A 19406-nucleotide genomic window follows, 5' to 3' on the forward strand; every position below is an offset into this window, starting at 1 on the left:
GGCAGAGGGTGGGGAGGCGAAGCAGATGGGTGCTTCTCCTGTGTGCCCTGATTGAACCTGGGACTTCCATACACTGGGTCGATGCTCTACTACTGAGCAACCAGCCAGGGCCTAAAAGCCTTTTTTTATTATTATTAAGAATTTAAAAATAATATTATAGCAGAGATGGGCTTAGTATTTTACCAAATGTGGCTGGACTGTGATCTGCAGCCTCCCCTAAAAAGATGCCATGTGCAGGGTTCTGCGCAAAAGCACGTGGGTGAGCTGTTTTGGAATCTCCCCTTCCTCTACCCACCATGGATGCCCCGCTGTCTGGGGAACCTCGAAGCTGCAGGTTGAGGTGGGGGAGCTTCAGTTGGTCTGGATCTGCAGCAGAATGTCTTGTCCCCATGTGAGTACAACACAAACTTTTAGTTGGTTGAGATTATAATGCTGAGAGGACAAATCAGGACTTCTGCCTTCTTTTATGTGGAACCCCCAATGGCCACCGTATGCCTGCAGAAGAGTAGGTGTATGGCCAGTGTTTCTGGGACAATGAAATGTCTACCACGTCATAACAGTATGCACATGACAAATAAAAATGCACACAGAGGGTTAATGCCAAGAAAAGTTACTAGGGATGCTCACACACATACACTCATCTGTCTTCTAAATAGTATTTGAAAAGTCTTGACTCTTATGTACATTTTTGTTTTCATGAAAAGCATCCAACTTACAATATGCATCACATTAAGATAGATGATGAAACCGTTTTGGTTTTTGTTTTGTTTTTTTTAAGAATTCAATTCCTTTCCCCCAACCTACCCTGAAAATCAACCTGATTTCAGTTACGTGAGCAGGTTTCTTTAACTGCTCATCAGTTTTAGAGACTCAAATGCATTTTAAAAAGACTATATTTTTTGCTCTATAATACGCACTTTTTTTCCTCCAAAAGTGGAGGGGAAAATACTCGTGTGTTTTATGGAGCAAAAAATACAGTATTTTATTAAATATTTTAACACACCATTTGGTTCAGAATATTTTTTTCTTATTTTCCTCCTTAAAACCCTAGGTGTGTCTTATGGTCAGGTATGTCTTATGGAGTGAAAAATATGGTAGTTTGAGGTAATCCCTTTGGGGGACAAAACAACCTTCTCACTGTGCCAGGTACCTTGTGATCACCCACTAAGTTCACATTAACCTATGAATAAATATTTGCCTATAGTTCACTGTGGCTAATAAATGCCTAGTTGAGCTTTATTTTACCCCACACCTAGTTTATTTTATTATTTTTTTAAAGATTTTATTTATTCATCTTATAGAGGAGAGAGAGAGAGAGAGAGAGAGAAGGGGGGAGGAGCAGGAAGCATCAACTCCAATATGTGCCTTGACCGGGCAAGCCCAGGGTTTTGAACCGGCGACCTCAGCATTCTAGGTTGATGCTTTATCCACTGCGCCACCACAGGTCAGGCAACCTAGTTTATTTTAAAAACATTTTTTTTAATTTACTGAGATAGGCATGAAAGCAAAACTCCATACATTTTTAAGCCTGTGGCTCTTAGCACCACCACCACCACCACGACAGAACAAAAAGGGGCTATAGTTGGAATATTGAACCTATTTCTCAATGTGCCCAACATAAACTACATACTCTAAAAAAAAATTCAGGCATCCAAATCAAACAAACAGAAAACAATCTTAGTCCAATGTACTAATATACTCGTTTCAAAAAAAAGACTTTGGAATTTTGTAAACAATTTACAAGGTATATTTATTTTAATAAGTTATGACAAGTAAAATACTACATATATAATTTTCAACTCTTAAAGTGTATTTCACTTTGGGAAGCTTTGATGATTGTCTCACTGTGAATTATTAGTAATTTCTGAAGGCTTTTAACTGAATTTTACAAGAAGACAAAAACTTTTACAGAAAAAGTTGTTGCTCCAAAGAAGAGTCAAGAGATGCCAAATGAAACAAGAGGACAAAGTGACCAGCTAGCTTGTGACCTTGGGCACAATGCTCGAAACTCTCCACTCTGTCTTCTCTCCAATAAAATGAGATGCCTCCAAAATCCTATGCTTTGTAAGGGGCAATGTTAATGCTGACAATATCTGAAATCACTGGGACCAGTGCCACTTTGGAACAATGTCACAGGACTCCAGAAAGGATAACCCATACCTCTGTTCAGACTGCGTAAGCCTAGACAACAGCCACACCCCTGCTCAATGAATCCAGGAAAACCCCTATCAATGCTGTAGAATAACTCACGTCTGTTTAATGCTTTGTTGCTAGGACAGCATTGCTGGTGAGTTCTACTCAGTGAGTCTACAATCTTCACTCAACGTTAGGATGGTTAACTCTTTCACGGACTGGCATGAAACTTCTGGGGGACTGGCGGTTGAGAAATGGTTTATCTGATTTCAGATTGTGATGTCTGACACAGCAAGTGAAACATCCTGAGAAACCAGTCTCAGCTGCTGTGTCTGCCCGGGACATGACCCAAACTAGTTCCTTCTTTCCATTTTATTCTTCAGCGCAACATTTCTGATCTCTCTCTGTTTTGTAACCCAATTTTGATAAAGACAAGAACAAGAGACAGGATTTGGACTGTGGGAGGATGAATAAAGTGCATCTTTTTTAGGCAGTCAGTTATTATGAGACAATTATTAAAATGTCTGGGTAAATGACCTCACACTGCACTCAGCCTGCAAACCAGCTCAGTCTGGCTCTGAGTGCACATGGCCTTGGACTGCTTTCTCTGAAATCAAGTTCCAGGAATCAGCGACCTGAAGCTCCCTGTTCTGCAGCAGTTCCCACAGCATCTGAAGCCGCGTCACGGTGGCGTGGTGCAACGTGTTGGCAATAACTGAATAGTCATTACTGAAGAGGCAAAACAAAATTCTAGAGCATGAGAATGCTTTCATAATGTTGTAGTTTGACTGGAGATAAACATTTGCTATAATTGGACTATTTACTAAACAGGGAATAAAGCTACAGAGAGGATAAAACAGCATATTGATAACTTTGCTTCCATTATTCCTTAATATGCTAATCATATCATGCACACTTGTGGAATTTGTTTTCTTTGAAATAAATATTATCATTAGAATATTGCATTTTTCAATATGCATTTTCACAGATGTTCTCCCCAATATTAATTGTGTGAGGAAGGCTTATAAGGCTTACAGGATGCATTTGATTCTTGCTTTAATTCTCCTTTATGCTATTCAAATATTCTAACAGGAGGTATCTGCACTGTAATGGTTGATACCATATGCCAGGCACGATGCTAAATGCTTCATGCTTTTATGTGCAATAGCTCATTTAGTCTTCACAACAACCTCTAACAAGGTATTATACTAATATTATGCAGAAAGAAAGTTAGAGACACTAGATAAGGTGCCAAGGTCACACACTGGGGATGTTACCAGTAAAACCAAGGGCTTTGGCTCCAATTCTAGTCTTCATTCATAATTAAATGGGAATAAGGAGGTAAAAAACAACAAAGCTTTTCCAAATCCTTTTGAAAGAAGTAAGGGTATAACAAAACAAAATTCTGAGAAGCCCTAAAATAAATTACAGTGGGAGGGAAAATGAAAGAGACAGAGCAGTGGACTGGTATAGCTGGGGCCAGCTATAAGCAAGACAGCTTACATTCCTGAGCGTATGCTGGGGCTCCAACTCAACCAGCAGGCATCGACTAGCCTGGCCACTAGATGGTCCCGTACATTTGTGTGTACAGGAGCTTTCAGGACTGCCGCCAGCAACCAATCAAAAGTAGCAAATACTTCTTCCATACAGACGCTGTACCTATCACAGAACTGCCCCGCTTCACCTTCTCCCGCCCCCTTTATCGGTGGCCCATGTAAATTCTTTCAAGACAGCTTCCATCTGTCTTCACCCATCAACTTCAGGACGGTGGGTATGGTGCCCTCTCCATCTGCCCCAGGACCTGTCCTTTTTGGTCCAATACACCGTTCTTTTAAAAAGACCTTCAGCCATGGAAGTTAAACATTTTGTATAACAGGTATAAATTATAAATAAAAAAACAACCAAAGAAAGAAAAAAAATTACTTATATAATTTTCCTGTTTATTGATCCATACCCTAATCAGTCATTAAATATATGTGTCATCATGGCACCAGTTAATGTGAGGAGTAGAAACAGAGGTCACTAAAACTGATGGAATTGAGTGTGTTAGGGATAGGGAAGAGAAAAAGTTGAGTCATCAAGCAATATTGTTTCCCAGATATTTCCATATACTCCCTGTGGATGCTTCCAGGCAGAAGCACCAGGGTTCGGTCAGAGAGAAGGCTGCGGGAGCGTCAGCAGAGGCAGCGCCGTTAACTAGGAGGGACGCACAGCAGAAGAGGGTGATAGGGACACATCCAGAGGAGCGTGCGTTGGGACCTGTCCTGTGTGATCTCACATTCTCCTGTGTGCTCACAACCAGTGACAGTGTTGGGATTCAAACCCAGACCCTGTGAGCTCAAAGCCTTCCAATTCCCAGGACACCCAAAGGCTGCAGTGCAGCTGCCTGTGCTGTGCAGAGCTTGCAGCAACTATAATAAAAAAAGAAAAGAAAAAAAAAGGACTGTAATGTGGGTTGGGGGGGTGGGGGGGGCAAGGGAGAGAAAACACAGGGTTCCATAAAATAAATGCAGAGGTTTATTCAGCTATCTGTACTATTAATTAAATGTAGCTGTCTACCAGTCAAGGACTCTGCAGCTCCATGGTGATTATCAAGCCAGTCAGAATTTCAAAAGGTGCCGATAACTAAGTAGAATAGGATTATGTTTTTCCCTCTCAGAGCCCAAGCAAAAGAGAGCCTTTAAACCAAGATTTCCATGTTGTTGTTTTCTATCAGGAAGCAGTCCAGAATTATCCCAAAGACCTCAAGGATTGTTAGAGCATACAGTCACTTACACAGGGAAAGAGAAAGCCCCCCCTCCCCCGGTGGGAGTAAGGGCACAGAAGCAGGCTCTTCCTGGCCTTGCTAGCTCAACCTGCACTTCTGTTCAATGGCTGCACCTCAGCAGAACAGCCACAGGAATGGGGCACTGGGCACAGCCCAGCCGATAACTGGACAAATAAATACACAGAAGTTCGATGTCTTTTAAACTATGAATACTCTTCACTTTTAAAACCAGGTATTGCTTTAAAATTGCATGTTAAATAAATTTTTCTAAGTAAATCTTAATTTAAATGTGGCAGGTGATTATTATTTCATTTTGGAAAGTTTCTGCTATAAAACCCAGTTTACTAAGGAGACTAGCTCTTCTACTTTAAAAAATGTTTTTATTTTTTATGTTTTATTAATTTTAATTTATTGTGTTAACATGGATTCAAGTGTCTCACTGAATATAACACCCTTTTAAAAAATGTTTTGACCTAATCTTAAAATTTAAAATTTTTTTAAAAAGCTGATTCATATCTTGCAAATGTAGATTCTTTTATGGGTAAGTGTTGGGCAGATAAAATACATTATGCTCACTTTGTTAAAGATGGCGCTGCCCATGTGGAAGCCCGTTGCCCAGGTGATGGTATTGGTTGCCCTTCTTGCTTGGGATGGGCGTGATTATATTAATGTGTGTTGGGGGCGGGCTGTGGGCAGGCAGGATCCTTGTAGCCTGGGGCTTGGTTTTAGGACTAAGCCTTTGCCACCCTTTTTGATGTAGGGTGGTGCACTCTCATGAGGAATCCCATTATGCCTCAGATAATTGACTTTGTATCAGAGACTTCCTTGTTTGTATATTGGATTAAAAGTTTTGATTTCTACACTATAAAGTGGGGCAGACCCGGAGCTTGCTCTCTCTCAGTTCCTGAGATTAGTATTAGAGGAGAGAGCAGAGAAAGGAGAGCAGAGAAAGGCCACATGGAGGAGGCCAGGAGAAGCAGCGAAGATGGTGGAGTGCTGAAGGAGAAGCCAGTTTGTGCAGAGTTTGTGCAGGAAGAAGGAAGGAGATGGGAAACAGAGGTGAATAAGGCCAGTGAGCTAGAAACCTTTGATTCTAGGAAACTCGGATAAGCTTTGGGAGCACTGAATGAGTGGATTTTGGAGCCCAGTGTGTGTTTTTACTTGCCCGCCAGTTGCAAGCTAGGATTAAAGGTGATGGCCCACCAGTTCTTGACTCCGTTGTTTCATTACCGTCTGCTAAATCTAATGAGAACCTGCATGGGCCAGGCAGCTGTGGTGGCCGTGGCTACTGGCTTTACAGTAAGAATACATTAAATAGGTTAACCAGTACTTGTTTTAGGTTTGAAAGTACATTTATATATCACATTTTTACAGTATTTAGCACAGAATGGTATTGCTATAATATAAACCTGATATAATATTTATGTTTGTTAATAGAAAACCTGTTAAGTCAATAATGCTTTGTTAGTTTGGGGCAGAATATAGGACAAATCAGTATAGAATTAAGATGGAAAGAAAGATGGTTCTCAACTCCCAGATACAGGCTTGTAGAAAGTGAAAATGGATTTTTAGAAAAATGAGTAATGAATGATAAGCTGACTTTTTAGAAGAAAATTTATGTACGCTGTTAGTCATTTTTAAAAAAATGCCCATCGCTACCATGGAGACTTGGATACACATTTTTCTAGGGACACAGCCTCATCTTGTTTAAACATACACACATACCAATATGTTATGTGAACTGCAATCTTGTAGTGACTTCAAGGGAAAACTTGTTTTCATAAAAGAACTCATTATTTTCCCATGTTCCTTCACTTCTTGTGTAAGAACTCTTTTGAGATTCTAGTAAATTGTGTTTTATTTTCCTTTGTTCTTCCCTTCTTCCTGGAAGGGTACGTTATCTGGACGTAATCATGTTCAAGGAGAATAAAGCCTGACTAAGAAGATGATTTAAATCCCTCACCAACAATTAAAAGGCCTAACCCTGCCTCCACTTTGGATGCCGGGTCAACGCCTTTGTTTATTCTAATGTGCTATGTTCCCCATGGGAAGGAAGGTTATTTCAGTCAACTCCTCATTCATCTTCGCAGATGCAGCCTCTCTCTCTGTAATCCAGCTGACTGAAGTGGAAGATCTGTGGCTGGAGAGATACAAGGTGCCAATCCTTCGTTGACTTCATGAAGTCCTGCAGAACATGCTGCCTCCTAACTCGCTAAATCTTTACTTGTATTCACAGAATTATCAGTACGCCTGACTGGTGTTCCAGCCACTTGGAACTTGAAAATATTTTCCTAGTATGAGGGATGTCATAGCAACCAGATTTGTGGCCTGGATATAAACCAGGCATGATGATGCTACAGTTTAAGGCAGGAAACAGACATGGAGCACCCACACAGTAATAATGTAAAGACAGTCGTGAGAACTCAAAATAAATTCATTTTTTTTAGGACTAAGTTCTTTAGACACAAGAGTGGAAATTACTGAAGACCCTAAGAGAAGGCAGGCAGTAATTTAGATGGAAAAGATCTCACATGTTAAATCTATTTCTTATAAGTAACGCCACCTTGGACAAGTCAACCAATTTCTTTGAGCCTCTGTTTTCTCATCTGTAAGATGGAGATAATAATCCTGCCTCAAAGGGTGACTCTGAGTATGGAATGGGATGATATCTGTAGCGTGGTGAGCAGATGAAAAGCACAAAATAACTAACAGCCTTCATCATCGGGTTAAGGAGTGAAGCAGTGGGTGTTTACAGGACACAAGGACAATGGTCTCCAAAACAGGGCGCAGGTTATTCACTAGACACTTTTATTTTTCTTTATTTAAAATATTTTATTTTATTTTATTATATTTTATATTTTTAAGAAATAAATTGCTGCCTGATCAGGCAGTGGCGCAGTGGATAGAGCATTGGAGTGGGATGCAGAGGACCCAGGCTTGAAATCCCGAGGTTGCCGGCTTGAGCGCAGGCTCACCAGCTTGAGCATGTGGTCACTAGCTTGAGCGTGGGATCATAGACATGACCCCATGGTCACTGGCTTGAGCCCACAGATCACTGGCTTGTAGCCCAAGGTCGCTCGCTTGAGCCCAAGATCACTAGCTTGAGCTAGGGGTCACTCACTTGCTATAGCACCCCACCCCCCTTTCAAGGCACATATGAGAAAGCAATCAATGAACAACTAAGGTGCCACAATGAAGACTTGATGCTTCTCATCTCTCTCCCTTCCTCTCTGTCTGTCCCTATCTGTCCCTCTCTCTGTCTCTGTCTCAAAGAAAAAGAAAAGAAAAAAAGAAATTGCTGTGCAGTATTCAATATCAGGATTTGATACAAGGTGCCCTCACGCAGGCCGCCTGCCTGCTGGTGGCTCCTGCAGAGGGTAGGGGTTGTCCATCCAGATGCTGGAGTTGGTGTCACAAGCAAAGGGTCACGTTCAGCACTGCCACGTGTCCTGATGTGCTCTAGTGTACACATACCCAACTGAGAGGACATGTGGACCACCTTGCTTACCTTTAACCAAACTAACCCTCACAAAATGGAGAAGTGACTTAAGAAGATTCCTGCAGACAAATCATGAAGAGAAGGTAAAAGTGACAAAGCTGAAGTTTCCCTACCGCTAGTACTGACACTTTAACAGTCACATCTACAGGTAAGAACAATGAAAAAATATATTTAGACCAGACAAAAAGTCAACTGAAGCAATTGAAAATGTTCTGGAAGATAATCTGAAATAGGGATCTAGGTAATTGTTGATGAACTGTAACCTTTATAACTTGAGATAGTTAATGACAGTAGAACATGTATGTAACTTATAACATAAAGATAGCTATACTGGAAGTACTACTCAGAAAAGTGTGAGACCACTGTGCTGGGGGCAACAGCATAGGGCAGGCATATTGTAGGACCGTCTCCTGTAGCATGCTTCCCAGCCTTTCTCGCAACATGGAGCATGCTGCCTTTGTTTTACATGCTGGGATACACTACCGAACTATTAGACGCCCAAGGTGATCAGATGGGGCCTTTGTCTGCCCTAGTTCCTGCTTAGCCCAAGGGCTGAGGGAATTAGTATCTTCAGCAGACCTACAGCCCATTCAGAGCACACCCACATCCCATGAAAGGCACCTCAAAGGATATATTGGTTGAAAATTCAGTCCTACCAGCAGATTTAGTCAGGGCTAACTATTGAAGAATCCAGCTATTTGGTTCTAATTGAGTCATCTCTATAGAAAAGGGGAAAGAAAGGTTTTCTAAGAAGGGGACCTCTTAATGATCAGCCCAAGAAAATCTGTTTGTATCTCAAGTGGGTTTGTTGTGAGAAATCAAGTATATATGCTATCTCACACCCTCGAATCTGAAAAATAGGAACACATTTAATATATTTACAAATACTCAATTTCTTCTCTGTCGGTGAGCATATTCTGCCCCTGCATGGTCAGCACTTAGAACACTATTACCCACACAGTAACTACTAATCTATATTTGCCCCACCAAATAAACAAGCCATAGGTAAACCAACACACCATTCATCAATCCTTATTTTCACATCAACTAAGGTCCTCTTACTATTTCTCCCAGCATCTAGTCTAAAAGTTTGCCACTGATTTCCAATTCCCAGCCCTAACCCCATGCTCCCTACTAATCTTAGTAGACTTCCCCTCTTCCTTTGATGAGATCATCAAGACCGCCCTACCAAAACTGTCTTAACACCAAATATATCGTCTTTGACTTAATTCTTCTTAACCAAACCTATCAGATGCAGACAGATGCTCTCATTGAAATAGTTCCTCTCTCTCCTTCTCCTTCTGTCCAACACTGTCTCAGCTGACCAGTCATCTCTGGAGCCCCAGGCTCATTCTGCACCAGAGCCTCTGTCGTTCCTATCCCCTCTGATGTGCTCATACCTCACATTCACCATCCACAACCTTCTTTGTCATATCCTTCCTTCAAGTCTTCACTCAAGCCAGTTCTTCAAGAGGCCCTTCCTGGCCACCTCTTCATGAAATCCAACCCCTTTCACTCACGTTCACACCACCTTTCCTCGTCTGATTTCCTCTGTTCATCAATCAACAATACAATAAATTTCGTTTATTTATTTTGTTGCTCACTGACTTCCCCACAAGAACGTAAGTGACACGAAGGCAGAAAACTTTGCTTTTTGTTTGGCACACTGATGTATCTATATCTGTAGATCTATTGCTCTACTGCCTAAAATTGGGCCAGGTGCATAGTAGGTTTTCAATTAGTATTTGCTGAATGGAAGGAGGGAATAGGTGGATGGGTGAATTATTGCAGTATATCTTACAAAATGGTATCATTGCTTCCTCTTCAACCCATCTTTCTAACTAAAACATTCATCCTAAATTACAAGTTAAAAAACCACTACTCTCTGCTCACAGATTGTCAATAGCAATACATGATTCAGGAAATAACATCTAAAAGCCTTCAGAGATCCGGGCCCAATCTCCATTCTAGCCCCATTGCCCAGGAAGCTCTCTTTTCACACATCCTTAGGTCCGCTCATGCGCAAGGACCACACATTTGTCCTGAACGGGTTCAACACCTTAAAGTTGTCATGTTTTCTGACATATGTCCTTTTGCCTATCTTCACGCTACTTTACCTACTGAATGGATTGATGTTTCCAGGTTGTGCTCTAATGGCACACTGCCCATGAAGCTTTCCCAGTCTTCCAATTCGAACTGTGCTCCTGAAAACATGGCCTTCTCCCTCTAGTTAGGATTAAAGTCATTCTTTCTTAAACTGTGTTCACATATGCCCCCAAGATAGGGCTCTAACATACTCGAGAAGGCATTCGTCTTCTTTCACAGCTCCTTGTACATAGCAGACGATCAATAAAAGTTTGTCGAAATGAAATGTACAATGCCACTAGCTGTGTGTTCTGATATAAGAGAATTGTAGTAAGAGAGGCAATTAGATTCTTTGTAAAAGTAATAACACTAACACCAAATAAGTGAATGTCAGTGAGACAAAAAGAAAAAATAAAACCACAGCACAAGCAAATATGAAGTAAGAGACTTTCACAATAAACTCTAAAGATATGGGTATCTTATTTCTCTCTGCTGGAATACCTGGCACAGAGAGGTTGCTTAATTTGAAGTTTGATTCTCAGATAAAAATAAACTTTTTTATTTAAACTGAGGCTCACTATTGTTGTTTAACCATTGTGTGGTTTTATTCAAGTACTTGCAAGGCTCAAAGAATACCAGTCAGGATATGTCTGCATTACATAAGAGTTCTTTCCATGGAGTAATTTATGGTTAATTCAAGAAATTGTATCTTACGTGTTTGCTCTTTCTCCTCCCCGGGCTTGTCCCCGTAATGTACAGGGTCAGCCATTGGCCAGGCACAGTACAAATGGTCCAGTATGCGGGGTAATAAGCACATGTGGAAAGAACAGTTGTTCTCAGGAGATTGTTCTAAATCATTGTTTTCTTGCGGGGAATAGAGAACCCATAATTCCAAGAAGTTTTTATAGTATAATCTTCGCTGAGGCAGTAGCATGAGTTTAAATTCTAGAACCGTGAGCAACAAATTCAGACAGCACCCTCTAGCCCTTGGCTGACTGCAGAATAAACAAGTCTCCCATGTGGCCCCTCTGTGGGGTTGAAGGGTAACACCCCCCTTCCCTAAACTGCTCCCCCTCTGGTTTGCTGACATTACTCATGCTTTTACTCGACATCCATCAGGGCCCGAGCTGGCGGGGTTCGAGTCCCCCTGCAGCCAGCAGTTTGCTCTCTTGTACCTCCTGGTTCAGATAACCAGTGAAGCTCACCTCTAGCTACCTAACTGACCAATGTCCCCTGGTGCCGCCCACTCCTACTGCGGAAGGCACTGGCAAGGGGCAAGCTGCCACGCAGTTTGTGAAGGTGCTTCTCCTCGGGCATCCTTCACTTCACAAACAACAATGCCATGTCCAGGGGCTTTCCTGACTTGGATTTCTGTAGCGTAGACCCCGCAGGCCTCCACTGTCCTCTGTCCCTCCACCTCACCCTGACACGCACACACCGCACGCTGGCTGGGGTGCAGCCTGTTTGGGAATTTGTCTATTACTGGGTTTCTGTGACTCCTTCGCCATGTAAACAGTGAACTCTTTGAAGCAGGAGACTAGTCATTCATCAATTCTTTTGCAACATGCAGAACAGGACCGTTCAGAAAAGTCCTAAAAGGAGACACATGCTTCTCTGCTCTTGTATGACAAAGGTGGACAGGCCTGCTGAGGAACTGTCCCCTGTCCACAGGTCCTGTGCCCTGGCCTCTTTACTGGGACCGTCAGGGAGTGGCACTTGTTAGCGGGGATGCTTTTCAAGTATTTTTCCAAGAACTGAAAAGAGAAAGACTTGTTCTTTTTTTTTAATTGATTAATTTTAGAGAGACAGAGAGATAAAGGGAGAGAGAGAGCAAGATAAAGGGAAGCAGTCATTTGTTGTTCCACTTAGTTGTACAGTCATGGTCGCTTCCCATATATGCCCCACCTGGGGAACTAACCCACAGCCTGGCATTCCAGAGCAACACTAACCGACCCAAGTAATCATCCAGGGCCTAGAAACTTCCCTCTGTGAGCAAAGAGGTAAGTGACAGGTGGTATATCTCCATCGGCAAGATCCCAACACCATTTTTCAGTGAGGTGGTGACAGAGAACGAAGCTTATAACTCAGCTCAGTGTTCAATGGACTACACAACCCCTATTTGATAGATTATTTCCAGTATGCTTGTGGTTTATCCTGATAAAACTTGTAGACGTTGTTATGATAAAACGGCTTTAACTCTGCCAGTCATTCTATGTAAAAGGAGATTAAATAAAGGGATTACAAAAAGCCTCTACAATTTACATAGTTTTCTTCAGAGTCATTAAACAAGTAGACTCAAGTTCTCCCTTCACTGTTTTTTAACCTCAGTTCAAGAGAAAGTTAAACCAGTCCGATTTCCACATCTCGGTGACAGTTTGCCTGTTAATGAGAATGGGTAGGACAGGCCTCTTTGGCACCTCCCAGTGAGAACATTACTGCTGCTTCACAGAGCTTTCAAACTTTGGCTCAAAGGTTAGTTTATATTAAACATTTTCTAAATTAAAACAGGGATAGTAGTAGTAAATTAGAAACCTAGTAAGACCTTGCTAAACTTGATCTCTCCAGATATACTCCTGGTTCTACGTAAAGTATCTAAAAAGGGGGGCAGGCCTCAGGTCAATACAATTAGGACATAATTGATCATGTAATCTTTAGATTAAGCTCTCAATTCTAATATTAAAATAATGCTAGTCACTTGTCACTTTCATATTATTTATGACTAATATTACGTTAAATATCTTTGTTCATGAAGCTCTATCTGCATATTTTTAACTACTTCTTTAGGATAATTTCCAAGAAGGGGAATTACTACATCAGAGGGTCCTGATAAATACTGCAAAACTTCTCTTCAAAAACATGGTTAGATATTATTTTTATAACATATCTAGCCACAGTTATACCAAGGCTATCTCCAAATAGAGATGGCTGATTGACAGTTTAGTTAGCTAAGTATAGTTAGTAGGGCTCTGATAAGACTAGTAGGTTAACTGTTTATCTACTGGTGACTAAATGTTGGGCGGATAAAATGTATTATGCTCACTTTGTTATAGATGGCACTGCCCACGTGGAGGCCATTGCCCAGGTGATATTAATGTGTGTCTCTGTGGGCTGTGGGCAGGTAGGATCCTTGTAGCCTAGGGCTTGGTTTTAGGATTAAGCCTTTCCCACCCTTTTTGATGTGGGGTGGTACAATCCCATCATGCCTCAGATAAGTGACTTTGTATTAGAGACTTCCCTATTTTGTATATTGGATTAAAGGTTTGGATTTCTACACTATAAGATGGGGGCAGAATGGGAGCTTGCTCTCTTAGTTCCTGAGATTAGCATTAGACAGGAGAGAGCAGAGAGAAGAGCAGAGAAAGGCCATGTGGAGGAGGCCAGGAGAAGCAGCCAAGATGGCAGATTGTTGAGTGAGAAGCCAGTTTGTGCAGAGTTTGTGCAGGGAGAAGGAAGGAGATGGGGAACAGAGGTGAATACAGTCTGGTGAGCTAGAAACCTTTGATTCTAGGAAACTCGGATAAGTCAGTAGCTTTGTGAGCACTGAATGTGAGTGGGTTTTAGAGCCCAGTGTGTGTTTTTACTTGCCCGCTGGGTGCAAGCTAGGATTAAAGATGATGGCCCACCAGTTTTTGGCTCCGTTGTTTCTTCACCGACTGTCCGAATCCAATGCGAACCTGCATGGGCCAGGCGGCTGCTATGATGGTGGCCCTGGCCACTGGCTTTACACTACATATAGCTTAAGATCATCTATATGCTATTCGGTAATAATGGTCAAATTATTCCAGACATAGAAATGGAAAAAGTGTGTGATTATAGTATATCACAAACAAGATAATATTTTCAGAGAGATAGAGAAAGAATGAGTTGTTCATTCATTCAACAATCATTAGAACACCAGCCAGTTATTAGAAACAACGGTAGGCATCAGGGACTCAAAAACCATGTTGCCTTCCCTTTCTTCGTGGGGCCAACAGAGGGAGAAAGATAGGTAAATAAAGTAGAGCGAGATAAGAACTTTATTGGAAGTTTATACGAGGGAACCATGAACGAAGACGCTCCTGAACCCATGGAGGAAGGGTGTTGGGGAAGGCTAAGGACTAGTGCTGTCTAAGGTCACCCGGAGGATAACGAGGATGATGAAAAGTAGTACAGAGTAATTTAGTAGGTCCCAGGGAATGAAATAAGCAGAGCATGAAGGTGTGAAAACCCATGGAGAATTAGGGTCCAGTGGTGGGGACAGGAGGAGGAACATGACTGGCAACCTGGTTAGTTCTTCCCATGAAAGGCTTAGGGGTTCAAAAGAAGGAGAAACATAACTTTGGGAAGATTGGAAAAGAGATAAGAGAAGCCTTTGAATGATGGGCAGGATTTGTTAAGAAAGGGAAGAAAGGCCTATTCCAGAAGCAATTAGTGACTTTGAAGTTTTTAAAGCATTTTCACATATAGTTTGATGTCATCTGACCTCCACAACGACCTTACATGGTAAGATATACATTCCTATTCCTCTATTGCAGCAGAGGAACTACAAGTCAGTGGGGTTAGGTGACTTGCCAAGGGTCACACGGTTGAGTGAGGTGGGTCACAGGGCTGCCATGCTTCAAATTCAGTGAATGGTGCCCATAGGGATGGTTTTGTTTGGCGCATGGTGGTGCTGGGCAGCTCAGATGAGCAGGTCTGACTTTTGACTTGTGATGTCCTTTGCACCATACTTAAAATGAAGTGGTTTATAATAAAACACACTAATGGTCCTTAACTTTTACTTTTAATATTTTACACATCTTTATATCTTATATAAAGATAAGTGTGTGTGTGTGTGTATATATGTATATATATATATAATATGCATATATAAACTGTAAAAAAAATTAGGTATGTTAACTTTCACTATCATCCATTTTCCTTATATTAGAAATGTTTAAAATTAAATATATTTAACCCATACTAAATCAAGGCAGTATTGCATCAATTTGAATTCAACTTCTAAAATTTCAACCTGTTCGAGGGAATGATGCGAAAATATCAAAGGACAATTTCCCATAGAGAAACACTATTGGTGTAAGCACCTCCAGGAGTGCGCTACTGCCAGCAAAAGTGCTGTGATCGACTATGGGAATTTTTCAAACAACCTAGACTTTTTCAGCTTTTTTCAGTGTAGAATGCTTCTGACCAAGGAAATGAACACTTCTGTCCAAGGAAACGGGGCAACTTTATAAATAACATATACAGTGAGAGCTAATAACACCAGACACAAATATCTTACTAATATTTGAAATGTCCCTTAGATACAAAGAGATGGCTAGAAGTAATCACTATATTTATAAGCAGTGAAACGGATTCATTAAAAAGTTATCTTCCTCACGGTCATCAAGCTAGGCAACGTCAGAGTAGTGGCTGACACCCAAGGTTTCCGTTATCTTGGTCCTTACAATCAATTCAAAACGTCTTCATGAGGTCTGACATGGGTACTGTCAGAAATTGGTAAATACTCTTTTGCACATTAGAATAACAGGAGTAGAGGCTCTGCTGTCACATGTCAGCATATGTCAGCACACGTGAGTTTAGCTCACGCAGAATTTACTGGCTAGCCTATCTGATATTTTCACATACAGATACTACTTTACACGTCAAGCAAAACATGTTCCAGATTTTCACAAAGAATACCCCACGCACATCCCTACATGACTGCACGAGTTGCACAACCTCCGCAGAGAGCTCTGTCTATTGCTATTATCTTCTTCTCCAAATCTAGATTATAGGAAACAGGGCAAGCTTCTGAAACAACAGTAAAACACAAGGTACAACTTTCAGTTTCTGATTCCCTGAATAGAAAATACACAAATGTGGCACTCATAATAAATGTGTGGAAAGGGGCCCTGCAAGAACCATATGGTTGCCAGGAACAGCACAGTCTCATTCAAAGGTGCCAGACACTAATGAGACCAGAATGTCAGGAGAAGCAGAAATTGATCAATACTTCTCCCCTACTTGTAGTTGTCCCCACCTTCAGTTGTGGTGCTCGCTCTAAGTAAATGAAATCAATCAGCAAGGATTTCTGTAACATGCACGGAACAGTTGTCTCCTAGAGACTAACAGAAGATAAATGATTCCAGACCTTGGACCGTGGCCATTTTCCCACACATGCTACAAAGTTCTGACATCCATATTGGGCCACAACACAGAGTGCTTTCTGCTTTTGGGAATTCACAGCCATGGCTTCCACTTCTGGCTTGGATAGACAAGCTGCTAATACCAACACAACATAAGCCCCTTCTTGCCTGTGTAAGTTGTAAGAGTGTTGCCTTTTTCTGATAAAAGACTTCCTTGCTATTGTTCATATAAGCTTAGCTTTCCGAATCACTGCATTAGATCTCCTTGGAATTAGACAAGTCCCAGCCTAATAAACATACAACATATGACATCAAATGCAAATGATTTAGATGTAACATACAACAACAGACAGCACAAAATCCAACTTCGTTTTAAGACTAATATGCTAGAAAATGTACCAAACATAAACAGCAGGATCGGTAATCGTAGCTAGTGTTCTGGGGAAGGGTACAAGACTTTTTGAGAAAGATTAAACTAAAAGAAGTTCCAGAAGCTGTTTCCTTTAAAAATTATGTCAACAAAATAACATTATTTGGAAGGCATGAAGAAATCGAGGTTATATTCATAGCTATTTACCTAACAGGTCCCAAGGAAGAAATGTCCAATAGATAACATTTGCTGACAGTTTCTTAAATCTGAGAAATGGGCACTTTCCACTAAACTGCTTTTGAGGAAAGAAACAAATAATTTTGCCCAGTTCAAAAAATAAATAAATAAGTTTAATACCAATATCTATAGTCTAATTGAGATAAAAACCAATTCTGAAGTTAAATAAAAGTAAAATATATAGCAAATCCTACTGTAGCTGTCAAATGTTTTTAAAGTGAATGATCAAAATGAGAGGCACTGCTTTAAATTCTGAATCCAGTTCTTGCTAAAAGAATGTCCTTCTAAATAATCAAATACACCACAAGAAAAACTTCAGATATCAATATCAAAACACACACCGCAAAGAGAAAGTAATTGTTGTCTTACCCACAACCAGGATCTCTTTTTGTATGGAATACAAACTTTCTTTGTTTTAAAAAACGTCCTTAGGCTGTGCTGTACCTTTGAAACAAAACCACCACCCTCTTCTTCATTTCATTTTCTGCTGTCTTGAAAAACACTGCTCCTCAGAAACTGACAGATGGAGTATCTGTCCCTGAGTGCTTCCTGGTCGTTATCTGTGCCAGCAATATTTCCTCTGTGCTTAGCTGTTGGCTGTGGGACTGCTCCCCTCATTCTAGCCTCATCAATGGTGTGCCTGGTTTGAGGTTGGCTCTGGCCCCTCCTCTTGCCCTAAGAAGGAAAACAAAAACTCACAGCTGGCTTTGCTATAAATCCTCTAGTTTAAATCTGGTTCTGTGGCGATGGTGTAGATGAGAGGGAAAAGCTGCCAGTCTGTTACAGACTGGGAGGGGTGATCCTCTCCTGGGGTCCCTCAAACCAGTGCCAAGCATGTCTGTTATTTAACAAATCCCATTTTTAAGTCAGTCTGCAATTACACAGAATGGGAGGAAGGGCTTGAAACCAAGCTTGGGTTTTTCCGTGCCTAACATGACTCAAAAGATGTCCGTGACACACACACACACACACACACACACACACACCATGACTGCATAGTGTTTAACAGGTTAATATTGTGAAAATCAATTTTAAAGAGAAACTGAAAGGAGTAAATCCCCAAATAACACATTATAAAACTGGTACATTTGTAATTTTCTATCCTAAAACATGTCATCATTCATATTCAGATGACCCTGCATCTCCTAAACAATAGAAGTTGCTGGTATTTGAACCACGGACAATGAACCTAATGAATCAAGAGAACGCAGAGATGCCTACAGGTTGTAAGAAAGAAGCTTGCTCTACCGAGCAGAGTCAAACAAATGACCACATGGCACCAGTCTGCTCTGTAAATCAGTGGGACAAAAGGTATCTTTTTAAACTTACATATTCTGCATGGTCAACAGTAATCAAAGTCCTTTATCAAGCAGAAGTAGTGAACATTTAGAGCAAACAGCAGACATGAGTGTCACTAAAATAAGACAAAAGATTTGTTGACTGTACTAGGACTCAGAGCCAGAAGACCTAGATTCAAGTTGCTTCTTGGACAGTGTCCTTGAACCTGAAGGGCACAATGACAAGCTCTGCTGACATCACAGGTAATGCAAGATTAGATTAAGATGCAAAGTTCTGTGTTGTTATTGCTCAGCATTTGTATTGTTCTTTTCTACAAGAAAGAGAATATTAAATGGGTATCAAAATTTAATCTGGCGAAGGATGGCACCAAACTAAACCCCACAGGCTGTGATAAGGGGAGCTAAAGATGGAAGGGTTCTGGGACTAACATGCAGGTGTAAAGTGCAGGCTGAGGCCAGCAGGATCTCAGACTGTGCATAGGAGAACTTTCTGTGAGGAAATATGCGGTAAGCACAGGTCAGAGTGGTGTGGAGAGGTAAACGTGTGAGACTTGAGCTCTCTTCTGCCACAGTCCCACAACAGAATCCTGGAGCTGTCCTCTGCCACTGGTCTGCGCACCCAGTAAGGGCAGGGACAGACACAAATGGCATTGTTGAGTAAGTGAATGAGTAAGATATCAAACGAGATGAGAGTTACCTCACTCTACAGGATGGCTCATGGGTTATTGTGAGAAGCCTGAGCCTCAAAATTTAAAATCAGATACTTTGAGAGACTACCTGTGTGTCCTTCCTGTCTCCTCAAATGTGAGCTTGCGATTTGTAGGGAAAGAGGTTTTCTGGGTCGCTGAAAAGAGAGGAGATTTTGTTCAGGAACTCCCTGAGCTGATCCAGTTTCTACATTACCACCCAC

At 41.2% G+C, this 19406-nt stretch overlaps 1 protein-coding gene across 7 annotated transcripts in view; it reads right to left on the reverse strand.

Annotated features, from left to right (window-relative positions):
• STARD13 (StAR related lipid transfer domain containing 13) overlaps window positions 1–19406 on the reverse strand; it is a 238602-nt gene that overhangs the window by 89945 nt on the left and 129251 nt on the right. For 2 of the 7 annotated variants that reach the window (XM_066381019.1, XM_066381016.1), the window contains exon 1: window positions 17568–17796. The exons of the other annotated variants lie outside the window; for them this stretch is intronic. The gene's annotated coding sequence lies outside the window, so the exon portion shown is untranslated. Of the gene's footprint in view, window positions 1–17567; window positions 17797–19406 lie in introns of those variants that run through there. 7 annotated transcript variants of the gene reach the window in all.

Source organism: Saccopteryx leptura, chromosome 4, assembly GCF_036850995.1.
Source record: "Saccopteryx leptura isolate mSacLep1 chromosome 4, mSacLep1_pri_phased_curated, whole genome shotgun sequence".
NCBI classification, from domain to species: domain Eukaryota; kingdom Metazoa; phylum Chordata; class Mammalia; order Chiroptera; family Emballonuridae; genus Saccopteryx; species Saccopteryx leptura.